The 14,990-nt window shown below is 32.7% G+C and overlaps 1 long non-coding RNA gene across 1 annotated transcript; it reads right to left on the bottom strand.

Moving 5' to 3' along the window:
• Positions 1 to 833: 833 nt before the first annotated feature.
• Positions 834 to 12,834, bottom strand: LOC109618582 (uncharacterized). Its single transcript, XR_010713863.1, has 4 exons — positions 12,563 to 12,834; positions 6,539 to 6,648; positions 5,795 to 5,862; positions 834 to 1,353 (listed from the first exon to the last, which is right to left on the bottom strand). It is a non-coding gene; the product is annotated as an uncharacterized lncRNA (long non-coding RNA).
• Between the last annotated feature and the right edge of the window lie 2,156 nt (positions 12,835 to 14,990).

A 14,990-nucleotide genomic window follows, 5' to 3' on the forward strand; every position in this document is an offset into this window, starting at 1 on the left:
TTACATGTGACAATATAGATGACCCCCATATGTGTCCTGGTATTACTTTGGTATTAATTATTTTCATTTATATAATGATATCGGGTCTTTTTGATTTGATTGTGCCCAAATAACCAATAACAATACACTTTTGTCATCTGTTCATGATAGGGGGATGGGGTGTTTTTGAACCATTTCATATTTTACCAAAAGTTTCCATTAAGTTTTAATTTAAATTACTGCAGTACTTGATCCTTCTTTCTTGATTCAAACTTTACACTTTAAGACAACTTCAAAATTAATAGGTTCAAATAAAAAAAAGAAAAGAAAATAAACTCAAAATCTAACAAGATTAATACAAAATTCCTATCATATCTCCGCTGACATTACACTGAGATTTAATTGTTCCATTTTCATCAGTCTTATTCTGGCCCTGAAGTAAGCGCATTTAAGCATTTGTAAATAGATTACGCACTTTGTAAAACTGTCCATGACCACAGGAACAGAGAACAAAATCAAGTGGTATATATGAAATGATACAGGTAATTAAGATCTGCACTGGGGGTTCAGGAAGTGCATAGCAACTGTTGTTTCCTGTTTTGTATATCTGATAAGACAACAGATGCGGGGTCTTGTGATCGGGCCCCGATACCCCATCCCCCTTTAGTTCTCTCCTCCGCCCCACAGAGACGCAGAGTCAAATTCGGGAAACTTCAGTCTCCTGCACCTCTCTTAAACAGTTGGAAATACAAATTAACGAGTCGAAATAAAACAAAACCTGTCAAAATTTCTGAGGGCTTTTCTTTTTAGCTTTGCGTTGCTTTGTTAATGATAAACAGTAAGAACTGGGACATCTATATGTGCATGGAGTGCCGATTTCTGGTAAAGACAGATGTTGTGATGCTCATCAAAATTAGCCGTTATGTGTAACAATTCCGAATCGGAGATATACTAAATTTCTGCTTATCAAAAAAATGAAGAGGAAAAAATCAAACAGAATTCTTTGTAGAAGACTATATATTTCTTATCACATCACATAATAAGTTGTAATCGAATCAGAAGCCGAACAGGTGAATTTTTTGTGAATGCAATGCTTCGAATCAAGATAAGAAAATTCAACAATTATCAACAAAAATGCATAAATAAAATTAAACAAACAGATGTTTCAGGAGTGTCCGAGATAGATAACTCATAAATTTGTAACAACTGAAAATAATAGCGCGAAAATGTCTTATTCTTTCGAGATCTGTATCGGGGACGTGAAATTATCTGGTTCAGGTCAGTGATTGTGAAAATACTCCACCCTTATAGAATTGTTGTATCATCATGAGTGATGGCCTTTATGCTTGCATCTGCCATCATGGTATATTCTTGCTTATTATATAGCATATAAATTTTTTAGTCCACAATTCAATCATTCTTAAAATGCTTTTGAACAACTTTAGATGCCTGGCCATACAAAAGTATACATAATCATATATAGTATTTTTATTTACAAAATCGATCATTTTATCAGATAAATCTTGGATGTGTATCTCAGTTTTACTTCTTCATCTGAGCTATATACCAAATTATCATCACGTATTGTACTAGCTGTAATACTCATTTATAGCAGTCATCACTGCAATAAAATATTATGCTATCCAATAACTCTTTATCATATTAAGTAATATAATTACATAATCATAGTAACAGATTCTATCATATATCATAATACATTTGAATTTTAGATAACATCATAAAAATAAACCTCTCCTACCCAATACCCCCACCCCAACAATCACGAATTCCATTTACAGACAAGTTATTGAAGCCCTGTTAATTGGCTGGTTAGGTTTCATACTATAGACTTTAAAGGCCAGGTACCCCTATCAATCACCCAGAGCGATGTATGCCCACTGAGCAGCTACAATAGAGGGGCGGGGCCTCGCACACATCACCTCAGAACCACAGGGTTCTAGTTTATGCCTTCCCCAAAATCACAGATCCATAACTACATTTGCTTCAAGCATTTGCCTATTTCATGATCTATATAGACTCAAAAATCAAATATTTGTAAAATCTTTTTTTATAAGTGAAAGATTGTGAATATTGCTTCACAGCAACTCCTGGGCCCCTGGCTTGTAAATAATGACTTTTGTTGGTGATATCTGTGAAGTAGCCCTCCAGAGGCGAGTACCATGAATGTTGATATTTGACACTAATAAGGAAATCAATTACGGGTGATATTCGACTTATTTTTCATCCACAAAAGGCCATCGTGCAAGACAAAATGTGAAAAACCGAACAATAATTTTAAAGATTTGTGTACAAAATCTCCTTGTTCTCCCAATTGTTTGAATGGTAGAAATGGATCGGACGCTCCAGGCAGCTGACACTTAGAATAAAGCCTTAGTTATGAAAATTATAAATAATTCCTTTTTAATGGCCAAATATTTAATGTGGTGTTAATTTTAGGTATCACCTGTTCTTTAAAAGATTTGACAGTTGTAGATATTTCATTGGCCTCAAGTGTGAAAATTAAACTTGATATGTAAAGGACTTTTAAACGATTTCAATTCATTAGTTGCACAAAATAAGTTAATGATGAAATTGACGACATAATTCAAACTGAACGAGCGGGACAAAGCAGAATCTACAGACAGCAAATTTATCAGGCTCCAGACCCGACGCATTGTTCGCTACATCCTTGCAAAATACAAAAAATCGGCCAAGCCACGTAGATTGATGAGCGAATAAAACACACTGTTCTTAGACCTTGTTTACTGGACAAAAGGCAATATGAAAATAGAAATACATTTTATTTTAATAGTTCTGCCTTTGTTCCGATATTAAGGCTTGTCCTTTGGTTCTTTGCCATAAAGTGCTACTGCATTGTCCTTGCATTAAACCCATCATACAGATGTGAGCAAAATAATGTTTGATATATATTTTGATCAAAATGCAACTAAGACCACGGAACAAAGCCAAAATATTTAATAGAAACCCAGATGACAGACATAAAGATGCTATTATGCAAGTCTGTCAATACCCTGAGACAATGCAATGAGCATTAACTCATGATTAATGGCTCGTTGCATTCAAACCCTATCATACCAAATTTTAAAATGTCAATATTTATGCCTGCTAATACATTTATCACTGCTTTTCAGAATTTTTAATCATCAGCTATTTCATGTTCTCTATTGAAGCTTCGAAAGGAAGTGCTTTCATGGATTTTTAACAAAGCTAATTTATTTTACTAATTTCAGCTCATATTAAGGGTCTCACATCTCCTCTTGCAAAAGCATGCACATACATACAATGTCAAAACAACATAATGTGTTTTTCATAACAGTGTGACAGACAGCAATTTACTTTGTTTAATTTCCTTTTTCTCACAAATGAAGGGTCTGAGAAAAGACAAAATTTAAAGAATAGGTACAATAATTGAAGTTAATTTTCATTATCAAGGTAAAACTATACCTTTACCAATTTGAAAAAATTGTTTCTATTATCCTCATTTTAAAAACAGTTTTGTAAAGGGTTTTGATGTCTCCTGTAAAAGGAGGGGAACAAAAGAGTCCAAAATGCCGAAAGAAGAAAGAAAATGCATTTGTGTATATCTGATGTCCCGATAGAAACGTGTTGATAAGAGATATCCAACGAGTTGACAAGATTAATATGATCCCCATAAAAAACACATCTCGCATTGTATGTTACAATTGCGACACCTATTGTACTGGAGACAAGAAGATAATTGCAACAGTTTTTTGGCAATTTTCTCTTTTGTCGCGCAGTAAATTGTAACAAGAGAGAAAAGCTAGCTAGAAGAATGGGGATCACTGCTGGGGCAAGAAGACCGGGTTTGAACTCTATAGTTATCCTCCTCTTGTGTTGCTGTCTTCTATCATGGGAAAAAAGAGACTGTTGAAAAGATGCTTCACATTTCTATGTGTATTATAGTGCAAACTCGTTAGAATGGTCTCGTTGTTTCTTTTCTATACAGAAGAAATAAATACTTTAATTATTTAACAACTTCAAAAACAGCAAGTTGTTTGTGTATATGTATATATAACTATGGGCAGGGACAATTCTCTCAGATTATATAGTGCATATTATCTAACATGGTATCTCGATGATTTATTCATGAGGAAAATTATTCAAAAAGATTTCAAATTCAAAATACAATGCATTTAAAAAAAAGAAGAGTACATGTTACAGACGCCTGGATTAAACTAAAAAAAAAAAACACCAAAATTTCCCAATAATTGATATGAAAAATGTCCTGTTGGAATTCGATCTTCATAAAAACAATTCAATCAAATCAAAGTAACTGTGTTTTTCCAAATGTGATAATGCATTGTTGGTTTAAAAAAAAAAAAAATGTTTTGTACATTCTCCCTATCATTAATTCAGAATCAACAACAGAATAAAAGCTGGAGTGCACACTATGTACTTTCCATTAGATAATTTCCCTTTTTTCAAATTCAATTCTTCAGAAACCAATCAAATATTTACACCACCGTTAGTTCAGAAATAAAGTAAACAAGCTAATATTGACTTTGAATATGAACAAAAAAGAGAGGCATTGAAAAAAAATGAAATTCAGACCCTCTATACAAATTTACTCCTTTCTTTATCTATTGTTGAACAATATACAAGGAACATCTTAAAACCTTTCTTCGGTACATAATTATCATTTTAATAGAGCACATTAATGTTCAATGATTTATTTCCCTGTTATACAAACAAACCGTTAGTATTGTCGTACATATCACCCCCCTTTGAAATAGAGCTTATTCCCTCCCACAAACTATTTCACACTCTCTCCCACACTTTCATTAAATTTGGACCTAATTGACAGTTTGTTATATACTGTATGACAGCAACGTTTAACAACTTACATGTAGCTAACAAACTAAATGAAGATGTTTTTCTGACTATTTCAGTTTTATATGGCATGATTATTTTTTTTTTGGCTATATATTTAGTACTTTTGCATTCATCATGATTGTATGACTAGGATTTTAAAATAGTAAATGCATTTAAAATTTATTATGACATAATATTTCATATATTTACTCAAGAAATAATTCTTTCTTATAACATAATATTTCAAATATTTACTCAAGAAATAATTCTTTACAAAATTTATAATCATGCAAGCATTTTTATGTGTTCAGAAATGTTTTGTTTTGATAGGGTCACAAACTCACAGTACATGATGTAATATGACATGGCCAGACTTGTGGATGTTACATGTACTGACATTTTACAGAATTTTGAAAATTTAACAAATCATAATAAAACTATTGCCTATTTTTCCGTTCCAACATCAATAGCTTCACTGACTGGAATATCACTGTAACTATTGGCGCCATGTTGAAGTGTCAAATGATCACACAATGACTGTCAAATGTCTCATTGCAGTCAGTAACAATCAAAAGTTAATTTTGTTCCTTCGATCATTTAAAATATACAAACTCTGTCTGTTATCATAAACAGCAACCATCAACACATCGTTCATTCAGTTTGTTAAATTTAATAAACAGGGATTGATCATTTGAAAAGCCCAGACATTAGATAAATTTTTTGTGTCTAACGGTGTTTTTTATTTTTTCCCCCTGTAACACTACGCCGGAGATTTAATATTCTGAAGTCATGATTTGATCCATGGACTTCTTTTTGATACATTAGAGGGAGTCGGAGTCAAGGATTGGAGTTGAAATTAACCGAAATACGGCTCTAATACCGTTGTACAGTAAGCACCGATGACAATTACATTGGCCGAACAATAGTGGCTCTATGTTCCCCTGTGTGTCTAACTTGTTACCTGTAATTGGCCGAGATAACAGTGGTGTCACATTACCCACGCCCTTGGCTAACTTTGGCTGCCCGAGTCTATTAAAAAATAAAGCAAGAATATCAATTATAATGGCCTCACAAATCATTTGATCATTTCGTAAGTTTATGTTGGCGATACCACATCACAAGGTGCCAATGTCTCTGCTGATTCTTCGAATATTTTTTCCTTGTTAGATAAATCTTAATTATCTCTTTAAACATCTTGACTGATCTTAAAGAGCACCATACATCCAGAAAAATAACCCCATTCTAATGTTTCATTTCAAAGATTCAATTTTTCTTGTATCCTAGTCCCTCTGTCAAATTTAGAAGCGAGAAGAATTCGTTTTTTAAAAATAACCCAAGAGTCAACTCTTTAAAAAAGGAAAGAAATGTTGCAATTCGTATCATATGATACTAAAATTTTGACGAAAATATTTTCTATATGACCTGCCATGCTAATAATGTAAGGAAACACATTTATCATATTTTGTCCTACAATTATGAAAACCAGTTTCTACAGTCAACAGCAAAAACCTGCCTAAATTTGGTGTCACATTTCTTACCCCACGGAGAATTCCAGAGTACCTGGACCTTTGAAATTACATATTGTTGTGAAACCATGAAAACTGTTAATTGCTGAACCTAAGAGAACACTTCATTATATCTAGGGCTCTTAAAATAAGAATAATGTTTTTGCATGACTTTAAAAAAAAAATCAGATTAATTTTACCCCGCACTTCAATAGGCATATCATATCAACTCTGTGTTTGAGTCTTTTTTCCAGGGTTGAGGTGAAGAGAGATGGAAACATAATGGGTCTTCATTAATCCGATAGCAAATCTGAAATAATAAGCAACAATGGATACTTGTGCTGTATTGTCGGATAGTGCAAGAATTGAAAAATTCCATCATCTCACCGAGTGATGAAGTGCTTTTGGCTGATATACTCGTCCTAACTAGATTTCTGCTCAAATCTAAGGTTTAATTAAAAATTGTCAAAAGATTCTCACAAGAGCGCCCAGTAAGTATAAAGGAGACAATGAAGGACTCATGACCAAGGCTAAGAGAGTAGGCTATTGTCATGTTCATCTTCCACAAAACATGCAGGAGAAGAAGCATTATCTGCAGAACAAAGTTTAATGTTCTAAACTCAAGGTAGACTGGAGAATGGATATTATAAAGTATTCTTCAGAGCCATTGTTGTTTCACAAACATCAAAACCTGGTCTCGATGTGAAAAATGATTGATAACTGGGTTATGAATACATTAGAGAGATAAAAAAAATCTCATTTTCTAAATCAACAGGAAATTACGCATTTTTGAACATTGTCCTCAACATGGAACAGTACGAAAACAATCTCAAGGCTCAGTTACGCGGCTCAACGTCCAAAACAGACTTAATACCACGCATCAATTGAAGTCTCATGCTAAGATATGACACTTTGTCCAACAAATCTAAAACCGGCCATTATTCACACATCACACAAAAATAAAATTGCTGTTCTTTTGTTCAAAATTTGATGAATTTGAAGCATTGATATTATTTTGGTTTCTTTTGATGTTTTTGTCTGGAACAATTCACTCCACAATTTTATTTCCCAGTGAAATGAAACAGACATTGTTCACTTACTTCCATTGTAAGACATAAAACACAGATTCAACCTATCTTAGTTTTATGTTATTTTGTTTGTCTAATGGAAATTATGAATAGATTCAATTAAAACACGAAAAACCAGCTTTTCTGTTCGCAGAAAAAAAGATATGACAGTTTGAATCACCAACTTCTGAGGAAGAATGAAGGCCAAGTGGCCGTTCTAAAGTTTTCAATTTCATCTACAAAGTACACCGTTTCCAACAATTAAAATGACATTAACATGATAGAATTGCATATTTATTTCTAACGGTTAACAAAACAGGTGCAGTCACCCCCTGGGGTTTCTGAGGGGTGGGACTGTCTTTATATAAAGGGTATAATGTAAAGACTTTGAAAACCTGGCCAGAGATCTAAGTTATCTATATCCAACACATTATGTACATCTTTAACAAATTCATTAATAAGTTGTGATATTTGCAAACCAGTGAAATTTTTAAAGAATAAGTTTGTTATCATTGATACACAATAATTTTTTTTAAGGATACACACTTTAAAGTATTGAATTTGTGTTGTTATAATTTTAGACATCTGTAAAAGTACATAAACCATTTTGAAGATAGAATGGCTTTAAAATGCTGGCAAATTAGAGACTGGTCTACAAATTCAAGAATGTGATGTGTATGGTGGAAATTGAAACAAACTGTAGCTAACAGCTTATATATCTCTAACACTCCCACCTTTAAAATCGCACCCTTTTCCTATTTTTCCCTCTTTCATTGTCCAAAATTAAGGACCACCCTTTATTACCCCAAAACAAATATCATAACAGATTATTAGAATAAATAAGCATGAATATTATTAAAATGGTTTTTCAATTATTGTTTCCAATTTTTTGAAATTAAGAAATTGGTTTTGAAAAAAAAATTTATAAGACTTTTTGCATTAACTTATGTGATACGTACATTTGTGTTAATTTTGGAGAATAGGATACATCATGGTCTGAAAGAAATGTTGAAAACATGTTTATTCTATACAACGTACTGAGTTTTTAAAATTGTAACATATATTTAATGTCAAATGTATATTGTTAACTCAGCAGGCCTTGGTTGATCATTTGTATCTTTTTTTTTTTGCAATTAAATCCCATAATGTCTCATACTACACTATAAACCCATAGAATTGTACAATCATTGTGTAAATAAAGCAATGTAAGCTTAATTCATAATTTTTGTTGATCATGGCCACATAGATAACAAAAACAAATAATTTTATCCAGAATATCATATAAAACAATACATGTATGTATGCAGATGACAAAAGATTTACATGTGAGTACATGCTATTACAAGGGGGCCAAAGGTTTATTTTTGATTCACCAGCACACTGAATAAATGTCATGAATCACCCCACATTCATTATTATATTTTGACCTACAGATATTGCACATGCATTGTGCATACAAACGAAGGTTCAAGTATAATGTTTTTATCAATTAAACCATATAAACGTGTTATCAGTTTTCAGAAAATAATAACACATTGAGGTGCACATGTATTTTCAAAATGTAGTTCTGCATAAAAAATTTAAAGCATTTGTAAAACTATAAAGACAATAAAATTTCATCCAAATTTAGATCTGCAATAAATTCAAATGAACACAATAATTAAATGACTGTGAAAGAGAATTTGTAGAGTATACTGTAATCTGTGAAATATCAACAAATACATTTTATTATACTTGTACAATATCAGATGGCTTTAATCTTTCAATTTCAAGATCTTGAAGAAGATAAGAAAATTGCATGGTCAAACAAATGATTATTTTGATGGAGTGATTCTATTTTTTACAGATATGTATATAAATCTGATATTTAGATCATGTTGTACATATACACTGTAGTCCGAATAGAAATCATTGCCTTGGGATCAGTTACATCATTAGTTGACAATTAATTTCTGTAGCCATCCAAGATTTACAATCCAACTAAATTTCAATAAATTACCAGTTTAATAACCAAACAATTAACAGACTTTAAATAATATTGTTTCCCCGGTGAATAAGTTGAAACCAATGGTGATATAAATTGGTTGGTTCCAATTTTGTGACATACACATAAAAAAATAGTTTGACATCAGTATACCCAGTTGAATCTACCAAAAGTGAGCAATACTTCAAGAATGCAAGAAGTCTACTTGGTGTACAGATTTATATAACAAATTAATCAGCTGCCATCTCTGTTGTGACAATATGATCATGCATCTTGATTTCAATTGGCTAATATGATACAGAGGAAACAAGAAATGAGAAAACCTACTGATATCTAATCAGCTTAGACAAATAAGCATTGGGTACATAGTGAATAACCTTGCATGATACCTGTTCTTAATACAATATCATTGTCAGCGTAATATCAGACAATGATCTTTGTCTTCTGATATGGATAAGATAAAGTAAACAATTTTACTTCCTTTATTGGAAATTTATATTAATAAAAATTTCTAGTGTCACAGTTAAATACATCATTACCGGTGCATGTTAAGTAAGAATGGGGTCTTACAATACTGTAATGATATGTCTTACAATACTCTTGAATACTGTAATAGTCACAACCAAGTCACTGTCTGCAAATTAGAATAACAAATTCAATTTTTCAGGCCAATGTTTCAGTTCATGGCATATGTATAAAGCAACATATTGACAGCCTAGATCATACATCAGAATTTCATTTTTTTTCATAATAGAAAAAAGAAAAAATACAAAATTCAAGTCCTCTCTTAAGACAAATCTGATTCCATATATATTCAAACCATTTCAGGCACTGTGTTTTATTTTTTAAAGACTTTCAATTACCTTTGAAAATGGAATTTAAAGAAATCTCTTTGCAAACCATGTTTAGGAAAAGAACATCAATTTTTCATAAAACCAATAAGTACAAAAGGTACATGACTATATATGACCACCTGAAAGACTTCAAGACTTCACCTATAGAAAGAATTAAGTTTTGCTATTCAGTTTCATTCAGTTGACTTGATTAACACAAAATCTATACCCATAAAAAAAATTTGATGGCAACATTTCAAAACCAATTGTCTGTCATTAAGTTTTTATGCTTGATTTTCAAAGACCACCATCTTTTCTAAAAAAAAAAAAAAAAAGCTTCTCAAATTGAATACCTTATTTCATGTCAAGTTTGGTCAAGATTAGCAGACAGACTATGTCTGCCTCTGAGAAAAGAAAAACAGACAGCTAAAGTGACAACAAAACAACCTGCAGATGATGCACGATCAGAGGGAGTGACTTCGAGCTGATCATAAAACCTTTAATTTCATAAAGCTTTGTATAAACAGGATTAAATGTACATGCTTTTTAACAGAAAAACTATGTCCTTCTATTTGCATTGGTTTGTTAAAGATCTTATTCTTTTCAATTGAATTTTCTCCATAATTCATTAGGCATCAATCGAACAATCCATGCACCTTTAAAAATGAATTTTTTAAAAAATGATGGCAGTGGTTTCTTGTTTCCTTCCGTTATATAGTCAAACGATCCTTGATAACTGTTAGAAAGCCGGCATTTAATTTTCTGATTATCAACAGCGAAATTCCAAATTCCATAATGTTACATAACGGAAGATATATAACATCTATTTCTTCAGTCCTCTTTGGTCCTCATTTTTATTTAACCTTTGCCAGACTTGCGAATAAGAAATCTCCTTGTCGTATCAATTTAAAGTCCCACTATTACAAACCTGCAAGGTTGCCTCCCCTGCTAAGGAATTAAGCTGCCAATCATCGGGATCATAGAACTGCAAAGGGACAACCTTCCTGGGATCTTATCATACAGAAAAACAATGCTATCACAGCCCCCAGCGTTCCAAATTGTTCTCTGTTTAAACCTAAGCATTAAGCCTTAAAGTCTTAGCACAACTTGATAAAAAAAATCAGACCAATTTTGGCAAAAATTGGTCCATTATCAGTGTTTTGTTATTTATGCCCAAAACTATTTGTGCGATTCCATTGTAGTTTGAAGATTTATTGTGTAATTTAGCTTTGGTAATAAAATTAACATGACAAGAAAAGCTTAGTTTTCCCAAATCGAAAAATAAATTAAAGTGATAGAGAGCTGTTTGATAAACTACATCCAGCCAAAGTGAAATAAACAAAAAAGACGGCTTGACGATTGCGTACCTGTATTACTTTAGATTGTCGAAGGTCAAGCTTATAAAGGCATCAGTTGTAAAAACTCCCAAAGGAAACTCCCACACATGGACTTTAGAAAAAAAAATCAAGCATTTTCCTCATGTAATTATTTCATTATGTCTTCTTGCTCACATGTCATATACACCTGTTGAATTGTTTAAAAGTTTTGATTTTACATTAATTTTCCATCTTCTGAATTGGTTATACATGTATTTGCATTTCATAATTGTTGGATAGAGTGATGCGTTTTCTCAATAACCTAGTTAATTGTATGATTTTTTTTGTTCATTTTGTAACAAATAAAAAAATTTATTCAATCTCACTTCAAATTTACATTCAGAGCAGCACAACTTCTCATCATTTGCAGCTATTCTATCTCAAAGACTGAAATTCCACAATGAAATTTACATACAGATGTGTCTTTTGCAATACAAATGGAAAGAGGAAAAAATTCTCATAGAAATGATGTAAAGCAAAGATGAATAACAAACAGATGATTTCATTATTTTCATTGAAAGTTAAAGGCAAAAGAGAAATTAAACCATAATTCAATTCTATCTTCCCACTTCGCCTACCTGAGAAAAACGAGAGTTCCTCATTTGAATTCTTTCAATGTCTTTGTATTTTACCGTTTTCTTTATTCTGATTTATTCAGATTTAATTGAGAAACTCTAAATGTGTTTGTTGGATTTGACAGTATACAAGACTTTGTAATATTGTTATATCATTTCCCACGAGTTTAAGAATGTTGACTTGATTCTGAATCCACGAAGGGAGAATCATTATTTTCAAGCTCCAATTTGTAAGCTAAGCTCACTCGTATTGTAAGTCCATAGTTATCAGTCTTTAATGTTGTATGTGAGGCCAGGGGAGTGGATCAGAGGAAATCATACTCATAAAGTATGATCCCCTGTCTCATCTGTACATGAATTTTGAAATCATTAATCAAATTACAATGTACCTGGTGAAAGCATTTTGGTTGCAGTTGTCTGTAAAACTTCTGTCTCAATAAGTTGTCTGCTTCTACATGTACCTTCAAGACAATTGGGCCATCAAAATGCATGAGTAAAGAAAGACAACTCCAATTAACATCACTCCTTTTTTTTATCGAACCACGGTACTCTTTCATACTCTCTCTTTCCCTCTCTATCTCCTCAAGTTTTTTTTCTTTTAATGAGGTGTAAGGATAAGGGAGGGGGAAACAGATGTAATGTTATCAAGTTTCACATTCAACAGATAGATTGAATAAATCACGGAAGATAAATCAAGAATTTTAAATAATACTGTGAACCAACTTTTATTTGCATGCTAAAAATATTTGCGAGAACCTCTTCATTGCAAATACTAGAATTTCTTGCTACCAATAGTCTTTTCCGTATGGGTGTTATATCAAAATGAGTTTGGATAAAGTGTGGTCAAGAAAATTGTCATCATGAACCAGAATAAAATAAGTTTTTTTTACAGTATCAAGTTTTAATGTTTTTGCATTAAAAAAACCCCAAAAAACAAGAGACTCATGCTAGAAAAAAAGTGATCAGAAAAGCTTACTTGTGCTTTCAGCTCAGTGAGCCAAAAGTAGAATTTACAATTTATGAGGATGCTTGTATATTAATTTTAGAAATTGAAGAATTTTAGTTCTAAAAAAAAAATTATGCACAGTTTCCCTATAAAATTCTATATTAAACTTTGAAACCCTTCTGAGGATCCAGGATTGGCCCAGGGGTTACAGTTGAACAATTTAGAATCCACTCTGAGGATGCTTGCATAGTTGGGTAACATCACAAATTGTGGCATTGTACCTGGTTCTTTAGTTTTATCATGTATTCATTCGATATTTTAATATTGAAGTTTGAACGAACTCCTCTTGGGACCCCAGTATTTGTTTGTACACATTGGTTTTAGTAATTTAGAATAAACACTACATATAGAAGCTTTGATGTAAATTTTGGCATTTCTGTACACTGGTTCTTGAGACACTTTACTTTGAAGGTTTTGTGATTATCTCCCATTTAAAAAGGGTTTCATCCTTTAACTACCAGAATCTAAAAACCTAGCTGCGGTTTTGTAGCTGAAAACAAGGCTGATCAGTCCAAATCTAGAGCAATATTTTGTGCGCTGTACTTGCAGTTCTTTTATTACGGGAGGTACGTAGCTCCCAGGTTGTCCATCAAATTTTTTCAGACTGGGAACTACAGACTTGCAGTTACTAAAAACCCCTACCCATAAGAATGTTTTGTACCAGGTTTGGTAAAATTTAGGCTAGTGGTTCTTGAGAAGGAGTAAAAAATGTAATGGTAACAGACAGACAGACAACAGAGGTGTGTTCAGCAGAGCTAGTGCTCGGGAGCACTCCTCAGAATTTAGGTGGGGTCCAAGGGTTTTTTTGGTGATTGCTCGTGAGAACCAGATCTGCTGAACACGAATCAGGTCATCAGAGAAGCTCTCTTGAACCTTTGGTTAGGTGAGCTAAAGAATTTCAGAGTTAAAACTTAAAACAGGCCGAGTGACAGGGGCTTGTGTAGCAATGTTTTCTTTTTCTACACAAGCCCATGTGGTAAAGTTTGAAAACTTTATATTTTGTGAATAATCATGATTATCATTAGTCACACCAATCAACATTAGCAATGTTAAATTTACATAAAAAATAGGCCAAGTGTAGGCCTACGCAATCGTTCGCATAGTGGTAACGTCACATGTAACTTTAACGTTATATTCCACCTTTATCCATGTAGGCGCCTATCTCCTTATTTTTTAGTGATGTAGGCCTATGTAGTCATACAGTTTGTACGAAACTGTATGACTACTTTTTCTAAATTTGCATGGTTCAAATCAATTTTTCAATGTAATTTTTCATAATGATAATTTACACTTATCATCCAAGCACTTCACTACATTTAACTTTAAACATTGTTAAATCATGTTTCTGGGCATCAGCAACTTACCACCATTTGGGCGAACGGTATCAAGACGTTTCGTGGCTAAGGCGTTTCGGAACAATACGTGATTTGACACTTAGACGTTTCCAGACCTGTCATGATTCTAAATCAGTGGCGTAGCTACCATGTATGCTTATATGCCTGAGCATGCACATCATTTGGGAAAAAAAGAAATTAAGTAAAATAAGAGGCCCAGGGGCCACATCGCTCACCTGAGCACAATTGCCTTAATTCTGATCAAATTAGCATTACATTCTCAAAATATCTTGACAACTAAGTACAGTAGATCTTGCTAAAAAAAAATTGAAAATCTGCCAATTTTTATCCACCTCTTCTTTTTTGGTAAATACCAAGCTCATTTTGTTGTTGTACCTGTAAGAAGATTTTTCTCTATTCCTATATACCCCCCCCCCCCCATTTCGTGGCCCCACTTTTCTCTAGGGAATCATGGTT

This window comes from Magallana gigas, chromosome 5, assembly GCF_963853765.1.
Source record: "Magallana gigas chromosome 5, xbMagGiga1.1, whole genome shotgun sequence".
Taxonomy (NCBI): domain Eukaryota; kingdom Metazoa; phylum Mollusca; class Bivalvia; order Ostreida; family Ostreidae; genus Magallana; species Magallana gigas.